This window comes from Morone saxatilis, unplaced genomic scaffold, assembly GCF_004916995.1.
Source record: "Morone saxatilis isolate NCDOM2014 unplaced genomic scaffold, NCSU_SB_2.0 Contig23, whole genome shotgun sequence".
NCBI classification, from domain to species: domain Eukaryota; kingdom Metazoa; phylum Chordata; class Actinopteri; family Moronidae; genus Morone; species Morone saxatilis.
This window is the reverse complement of record NW_023339796.1, coordinates 4,434,340-4,443,772: the sequence shown is the minus strand read 5'-3', so window position 1 is coordinate 4,443,772 and position 9,433 is coordinate 4,434,340. Positions and strand designations below refer to the sequence as shown.

General features: G+C 44.2%; 1 protein-coding gene across 2 annotated transcripts in view; it reads right to left on the bottom strand.

Annotated features, from left to right (window-relative positions):
* Positions 1 to 9,433, bottom strand: part of kirrel1b (kirre like nephrin family adhesion molecule 1b) — a 70,468-nt gene that overhangs the window by 59,715 nt on the left and 1,320 nt on the right. The window lies entirely within an intron of this gene.

Sequence of the window (9,433 nt, the reverse complement as noted above, 5' to 3'; positions counted from 1 at the left end):
TCTCTCCCTCTCTCTCTCTTTCGCTCTCGCTTTGCCTCAATCACAAGCAAGCAGACCTACTCTTTTATTTTATTTTGGCCCTCGCCGTATATTGTGTATTTGCACACACACAAACACACAAACCTTCAATCTCTCTCTTTCTTCATCTCTTTTAGCTGAGAGCTGCACACACACACACACACACACACACACACACAAACAGACACAAGCAACACAGTACCTTTCTTTCACAATAGACACACTTTTTTAACAGCTCTCTTTCTATTTCTCTCAAACACACACACACACACACACACACACCTTGTTGTTTCACTAAGTAGAATATTGCATTGACTTGCATTCATTTCATTTCATGGAGATGGAAATGGTAAATGGACTGCACTTATATAGCACCTTTCTAGCCTTTTGGCCACTTAAAGCACTTAACACTACATGTCACATTCACCCATTCATACACATTCATACACTGGTGGCAGAGGCTGCCATGCAAGGTGCCAACTGCTCACCAGAAACAGAAACTAATTCATTCACACCCCGATGTATCAGGAGGATCAGTATCTTGCTCAGGGACACTTCAACATGCAGTGGGGAGTATCTCCTCCTGATTAGAGGATGACCTGCTCTACCCCCCCGAGCAACAGCCCCATAACCAAAAACCAAATCCTAAATTTAACGATTTACCTTTGAGGACTTAATTTTTGTCCCCTGATTGGTATTTGGTCCTGATAATGTGAGTGTTTGTCCTCACAATATATAAAATTCAATATTCCTTTTTCATGGAAGACATTTTGACAAGTCACAGTAGGAAAAGCACACATGTAAATAATAAAATATCTGGTGGCTGGTAGATGCTTCCTTTTGACTGTCCTGGTATGTGCGTGTTGGTTGCCTGTCATAGTTTACTGGGATGCTTGAAGAGCAGGGAGTCAGTTTTAATTTTGTCATTTATACCCGTGCTTTTTTAAATATTACAAGTCAAAATGTCTGCTGCTGAAAAAGTGCTATTACTAACAACCATGAGCACACACACTGGCCCAAAAATATGAAGTCACGCTCACAGTCTAATCTCCTTTCCAGAACAATGACAAATCTCAATCTGACATAATCTGCACCTGTGACGCCAAGAGGACTGAGAGACAAGCAGCGTGACGTCACCGTCCCCTTACACCACCACCGCTGAGAGCTGCTCACTTATCTCCCCTGCACCCGGGCATATCAGGCTTCACTGAGGGGAGATAGTGTCACCCCCACCACCACCACCTCACCCAACCCTGCTCTCGCCTTCTCCTCTCCTCGCCTCATCGAGCCTCGCCAAGCCGTGCTGAGCACGGGGTGTTATCAGTTCCTGATAGTTATCGACTTACATTAAAACATAAGAGGGGAGAGAGGAGGAACAGGCAGATAGACAGACAGAAGGAGGACGGAAACACAAACAGAGTGGGTGGTGATGGATACCGGCTTTCATCATCTGTAATCATGTTGTCCATCTCCATCTTCACATCGCTGCTTCTTCTTTTATCACCGTTTAAAATCCACCAAAGGAAAAGAAATAAAAGGGATAGAGGGATATATTAAGACTTCAGAAAAAAATGGTTGTGGCGCCCACGCAATAAAATCATTTGGTTACACAAGTTGAATTTCTGATAAGAGAAATAATTTTGGAAAAGCCTCTGTGGGAAAGATTGGAAGGCGCTAAATGTTAAATTAAGTGAAAGTGGAGCCAGTGGATACTGGGTCTGTAGGGTGTATAAAATTAGGATTATGATCGTCACACATTGGATTTTTGAAAGAGAAAGTATTAAATATTACAAACTTTTCCTTTAGCAGAAGCTTCCGTTTGGATAAGATATGCTGTCTTAATAGAATTAGTAACTGCATGGTTACACGAGGATGAAAGGAATGACTTGAAATGTAATGATATAGTAGTGTATATACATTAAATCTAATATGTGGTATGGCAGGGGACCTCAGACTTTTTCTTATACTAGTCCCTGTGTGATACATTAATTTGGTACCAGTACAGTACTTACAGCACTTCAATACCTCACTAAGTTTTTCTGCAAAACCAATTTTTGTTATTGAACAAAAGAAATTAAGGTTCTAAGCCGTCAGCCATGCAAGAGCGTTTCCAAAATCAAATAGTCTAAACTTGTTTGATTTAAAGGAACTAACTGATGAAAGAATAAATAAACAAGATTACCATATCTGACCAGACATTTGATGCGAACCTTCGGTATTTGACAGTTAATCAATTACAATTTTAAGATTAGTTTTTGGGGTATTTTGCTGTTTTCATAGTGTACAGAAGAGTGACGGACAGGAAATGTGGAGAGAAAGAGAGGGGGATGGCATTCAACAAAGGTCCCTGGTCAGATTTGAACTTATGATGCAGTATTTATGTACTGGTATGCATTTTACCATGCAACATGACTGCGCCAGATGTGTTTGTTACACAGAACCATCTGGGAAGTCGATATTGGAGACAGTTTGTAAAAGGACAGGCACTTTCAAAAACTACTTGACAGGTGATGTCCATCAATTCAACCAGTCAGATCAACAAACTATATAATGTGGTCAAACTTTTACAGAAGTCAACATCGTCTCCATCAAAAAAAGCCTTCAGTGCCGTTCTTCTTTCAATGAATAAATGCTCTCCAGTTCTGATATAACAAGCATCTACGCTAACCTCCTGTTTCGAGGACTTCTGACACTCATCGTCCCACACACCTAGCGTTAAACCACACCCATAGCTCATGCTGTAGGTGCCAGTAGTTCCTCATAGGACCCTGATTGGTCCAGTATCAGTGTGTTTTGATACAAACGCATAGTTTAAAGCCAAGCAAGATGGATTCTAGCATGATCCTGCGAGTCCAGCTACCTCATAATGTGAATCTTAACACTTCTCAATTACATGTTTTAGTAAACGCAATCCAATACCTGCCCTAATATTCAACTGTCAAAAATGTAATTTAATAATCTGTCAGTCAATTTATCACTTGTTAGATTGATGACATGGGACGGTGCATCACATTGCTACATAATGTATAGAAGTAGACACACAGACACAAACACACACACACACACACACAAACACAGTTAACTGGCAGCATGCATAATCCAGGGCAAAGACAAAAGGGAAAACCTTGTGATAGCGATCTTGTAATGGATCAGATTGATTTAATTCACTGCGCTGGACAATTTCTCATTCTTAATCCTCAAGATGTCTCTGAATGGATTTTATGTGGGAGGCCCATTCAATTGTTCTCTCTCACCTCCACACATGAGACTCTCAGACGGCGAGCGAGCGAGAGAAAACACAGGCAGACAAAGAAACAGAGAGAGAGAGAGCGGTAGAAACATAAACTACCTCCACACTAAGCTTATTTGATCTCACAGCCCCTTTTTGTTGACATTTTTCCTCATATAGAAGGAAGCACTTTTATGCTTTTGGTGCTTTTATTCTTGATGTCTGCATTTTTCTTTGAAAGCTTCTCCTTGGAGAGGGTGGCCAGTTTGGTTTCTCACTTTCCCTTCCAAAAAAGCTAAGAAGGGTTACTTCCAGCCTTTTATCACTTTTATTGAATACTCATGCAGAGAAGGGAGACCCACTTTATTTATCCTTTGAGGGCTGAGGACTCGTTCGAGGGCGGAGCTTTGTGCATTGCAGCGTGCTGCTTGGAACAGCGGTGAAATATGCTGGAAATGCCTGGAAAACTCCAGGCCCTGATCTCCCAGGAGAGCCCCATCTATAATAGGCCTGGCTGTTTCCCTCTGCTCCCTCGCTGCAACCCTCTCCACACATAAATCTCTGCTCCCCAACCCTGCTCTCCTCCTCCTTCACTCCTGTTAGCTCCCACTCCTCCTCTGCATCTCACTCCTGCCCTCATCCACACTGCTGCATCTCCCTTCTTCTTTCGATCGCTGCACTCCTTCCATTAGTGCTCCTTCCTCCGTTTCAACTGGTCCTCAACTCTCCTTCACTCCTCTCTGCCCTTTCCCTCCTCCAAATCTCTCACCCTCGCTTCGTCTCCCCCCTGATCCACTTCTCTGTTTTCCTGTTCTTTCGCTCCAGACCTTGCCAAACAATAAATCTGTGCTCCCCAACCCTGCTCTCCTCCTCCTTTAGCCTTTCCCCTTCCCGCCAGTGTTTCCTTCATCCATCTCCATACCTCCTCTGACCATTCATCTCCTCTTCGCTGCCCTCCTTCACTCATCTACCCTCTTCCTCCCACCCAAATTTCTCTCTTCCCCTTGTCCTATTTTCTTCTCCTCTCCCCTCAATTTTTCCTCTGGTTTTCATCTTTTCCTCTTTTTTCCTGCTCCCTCGCTCCATCCACCTTTACACATAAATCTCTGCTCCCCAACTCTGCTCTCCTTCACTCTCCCCTTTTCAATAACTGCTCCTTTTGTCCTCCTTCCATTAGTATTTCCTTCCTTCCCACCTCCACTCCCCCACTGACCTCCCCTTCTCTGCCGCCTTCCTTCACTCCTTTTTCCTCCCCACATTTCTCTCTTGTCCTTATCTATTCTTCTCCTCTCTTTTCAGCTACTCCTCTATTTTCCTGCTCCCTTGCTCCAACCATTCTCTCCTCCTCTGAAGCTCCTGACTCATTCCTCTGGCCTCAACCGTGCTTCTGAATCCCCCTTCTTCCCTTTTCTTCTGCTCTCCTTCTATCAGTATTTCCTCCCTCCATCTCTGCTCCTCCTCTGGGCGCCCACAGAAATCTGCCCCCCTTCACTTCCCTCCCTCCTTCGCTTCTCAGCCCTACCCTCCTCCTCTTTCACTCCTGTTAGCTCCTGTTCCTCGGTACTTCTCATTATTTTTCTCCTGCCTTCATCCTCCACTCCTCCTCTCCCTCCTTCACAGCTTTGCCCTCCTCCCACCTGAATTTCTTTCCTCTTTTTTCTCCTCTATTAGCTCTTCTCCTCATCATTTTTCTCTCTTGCACACCTCTGGCCTCATGTACACTTTCTTCTTCTTCCTTCTTTCCACGAATGCCTCCTTTCTCTGTCTCTTCTACCCTCCTCCTCTTACCTGAATTCCTCTCCTGGCCTTATTCCCTTTTCTTATTCTCTCCCCTCATCTCTATTTTTCTGCTCCAATCGTGCCCTCTTCAACCCTCACTCCTGTTAGCTCCCTCTCCTCCTCTGCATTTCACTCCTGCCCTCATCCACATTACTCATCTCCCTCCCCTGCTTTCTTCTTTGACCCTTCTTCGCTCCTCTGCCGTCTTCCTCCATTCTGAATTTCTCCCCTGCCCTCACCCTTTCTTCTTTTTCTTCTTCTTCTTGTTCTTCTATCCACTTTTCTTTTCTTTCCATTCTAATTCTCTGCATGTCTTCTTCTCGCCCTCCTCCTCCTTTCCGTCCCAGTCCACCACTCCTCCCTCATTCAGGCTGACATATCAGCCAGATTGACGGGTGTCAGTCCTAATACCAGTCGACTCTCTCGGTTAGGGTCTGCGTACTCTTCAGTCTTTCTACTCCCCCGCACACACACGCACACACAAACACACAGTCTCCCCTTCCTCTGTGCAGAGGAGGGAAGGGAGAATTTGCCAATGTTGCTTTAGCAGATTACTAGATTATCAGGGCATTGTGGTGAATTAAGCGGCGGCTAATTGTGGCAGTTATTTTATTTATTTATTTTAATTGCTGTTCCTTGTCACCTCAGATTATGCTTCCCATGCCATAAGGACATCAGATCTGTCAGGTACTGGAGGGCTTTGGGATGAGGCCCACACACACACTGAACTCTGCTGCCGCTGTGTTGTTTGAACCTCCGCTATGCTCTTAAACAAGGCTTGTCATGCCATTTTTAATTATCTTCATTTGAGAGTACAACGTTTTTTTTATTGGAGTGGATTTTTTTTAACACCCAATTAGAGCAACAGAGTCAGTCAACCTTTTATATTTGCTTTTATGGCACGATCAGTACAGTATGGCACTGATGGCCAAGGTTGGGGGTTGGATTCATCCTGCAGGCAATGCTCATCAGTGGTGCTTCCGATGATAAAATCCATCAAAAAGAAGAACATGTTCAGTTGCTTTGTGTGTTGAACAACACCAAACTTGGGACCTTCATTCATATTTTTCTTTCTCTGTCCTCCAATTGTTGAATTTTTAACTCTGTCTTTAATTGAGAGCACAAGGCCACAGTAACTTACATCTGGTCTACTGATAAAACCAGTTTTTTTTTTTTTTAAGCAATTCAAAACAGGCCACTACCCTGGGGCCCCAGACCTTCAGAGACCCTGGAAGCCAGAAGTTCACTTTGTGTTATACTTGTGGTTATTTGATTAACTGCAAATTTGTTCTTCAAAATCCACCATTAAATGACCATATCAGGCCTGTTGAAAAGTCAAGATCAAGTCAGTTGATATTGACTTTTCAGCAGGCGTTGAGACCGAAAACGGTTCTACAGTTAGGCTTTGGTAGGTGCATGTTGTTTCACGGCACCGACGAGGCAATGAAATGCTTATATTTTTTTGCCTAAATTCTCTCCTGCATCAACCGAGTGGCCCAATTCAGATAAATAGGGGCAACGTTTTCTCGTGTAGGGCTATTTTTAGTCTGAACAGGACCTAAAAGAAGTGCCCTAAACACTTTTCTATAAAAGGTCAATTATACTCCTATGGCCCATATTAGTTTAATTTATCTACTAAAAAGCCCCAGGGTGCATACACAATGCACATGTTGGTGGTGGGAGGATGTGTCAACAGGGTCCACATTTTTGCCTCTGGACCAACAACTGATGTTTGAATCCACCCATGCAACAGTGAGTCCTCTGCAAAATCGTTGAATTGAATGGCTGAATTAGTTAGAAATTATATAATCACTCTTATCTTCCAGTATGCACTATAGACACTAGTGTGTGCAGTCCTCCTGTATGTGGTCGTGCTTGTGGAATTTAATAAAGTAGCGGTTCATTACACAGAAATAAAAATCATGCTAGTGAGTTGTTGTTCTTTTTTCTAGATCTTTACATGCTGTAAATGCCAAAACAGTTCTGACTTAACCCACAAACCCCCATCTGAGAGTATTTTCGTTGTTAGATGATTCAGAAAGGAATTACACAACTGTTTGAGGGCGTAACAGTGGAGAGCTTGGAACTAATAATCAAAGACAATTGCATACAATCTGTCACTGTACGAAGTTATAGCCAGCGGAATAAACAGGTTCTGTGAAGACTCTTGCTCATTCATGGTATATCTAAAAGTCAAAGGGAACTGGACTTGCTCTAGATTCTTGAAGATACTTTGGATGAAAGCTTTTGTGGATAAAAACCTAAAGCAATGCCTTTAACTTCGCATTTCTAGATACATCTTAAGAGAGTTTTCTGAGGATCCCTCTGTGCCCCTGGAGCCCACTTTGGTGTAAACCTGGGCTGATGTAAACCATCAAACATTGATGGTCCAGCTGGGTTGCTGTTGAAGAAGAGACTCAAACCAATAGGGCCTTCTCTTTCTTTCTCTCGCTGCTTCCTGAGCACTCCTGCTCTGCCCCTGTTTATCCTCAAACATCCCCTCTTGTCAACAGATTAGGACTGAACCCCGCTGTCTCTTCCTTTCTTCGTCTCTCTCTGCCTCCATCTCTCTGTCTTTTGGCCTGTCTCTTTACATCTGCGCCTCTCCTCTATTCTTCTGACGGGAGAAAAGAGTGGGAGGGGGAGAAAAGGGAGAAAAAGAAAAGTCTATGTGTGTGTGTGCGTGTGTGAAAGAGAGGGGAGAGAGATGGGACAGGTGCTTGCAGTGCAAGAATTGCTTTGCTTGCTTTGCTTGCATGATCAGGCTGCAAAAATGTTCAGCTCAAGCAAAAGTGCTGTTCAAGAATCGACTCTGAGAAACAGACTTCCTCGCCTGTGGCCAGACCGGCGCTGGCAGCACAGCGGCGGATCACAGCGGCAACACGCTGCATCGGACCCACACACACATATACACATGCAGGGCCAAGTGGTAATTACAGAGGCCCACAGACGCGCGGTCAACCACACAGAGATGATGCTGGCCTGTGCTAGGAAGCCAGGCACAACACTGGACTGAACAGTAACTCGGGCAGCTCAGAGAGAGAGACAGTCAGAGTTGTCAGCAGAGGGAAGCAGGCAGAGACACCTGGAAGACCCCAAACAGGCTAAACACACATTAGGCTGCAGCTGCTGCATGTAGGGGACGGATTCACTCTGATCACATTTACAGGCTTACACTGGCTCAGCTGGAGACGCTGATCTGCTGCTCTGCTCTGTTCTCTGCTGTGTTCTGTGTCTGTGCTGTTTCTGATCCTCTCTGCTGGTTCTGTTGTGTTGTTTTGTTTGGTTCTGTTTCTCTTCTTTGCTGTTGTGTTTTGTTTCTATATCTTGGTCGGTTCTGTGTCTGTTCTCTTTTTGCTCTAATTTGTCCCAAGTTTTCTGTTCTGTTTGGTTCTTTCCTTCTCTATGTTGTCGTCACTGTTTTGCACTGTCCCTGTTCTGTCCTCTTCTCTTCTTTGTTCTGTTCTGCTCTGGTCCACTCTGTTTGGCCTTGCTCTGTTCTGATCAGTTTTTCTTCTGTTCTGCCTCGCTGTCCTTTGTTCTCTTTGGTCCAACTCTTTTCTGCCTTGCTCTTCCCTCTTTCTGCTCTGCTCTGCTTTGTTTTGTTCTGTTTGATTCGCTCTAGAATAATCAAGCTTCACTGTTTCTTTACTCTCTCTACTTGTCTCTTTCATCCTGCTACAACCAGCACAGTCAGTATCTTCATCCCTGATTAATCTGAGCTCCTAAGAATATTGATTGATTGACATTTATCATAATATCAGCTGATCGAATCCGACTGACACGTTCTGTTACATCCTCATCAAAAGACAAATGCATCCATTCTTCTTCTTCTACTGTTTTCTCTCACAGTGTCTACTCTATTCTATTTATTGTATGATGCAATAATAATGTCTATCTCTCTGTTCTATTCTAGGTGGTCAGCTCTGCTCCAGTCTCAGAGCTCCTCTGACTGTCTGTCTCGGCAAATAAACGTCTGTGGTTCATCACACCGGTGGCCTGCGGCACCGGGGACCTAGGTGCAGAGACAGGTACACACACACACACACAGTTGAACTGTTCACATCAGGCCACATCAATTAATCACCTCTGCCTTTGGAGCCGTGACTGCCCTCAAACACAAACGCACACTCATCCTCTCTGGAGCTGTGTGTGTGTGTGTGTATGTGTGTGTAGAGAGAGAAAGAGAGAGAGCAATCTATCAAGGTGATCGATAAATAGGGACATTAATATTAGTAATGGGGCTCTCCTCCAGTCCAGTGAATATGTCTCCGTCTTTACGGTAAAATATGAATTTTTCTTGGCACCTTTGCAGCGGGGCCGCGCGCACGGGCACGGGCACGCGAGACTCTACCTGCATGCTAAGAGGAAGATGCACTGGTCTCTATTATCTCTCTCTCTCTCTCT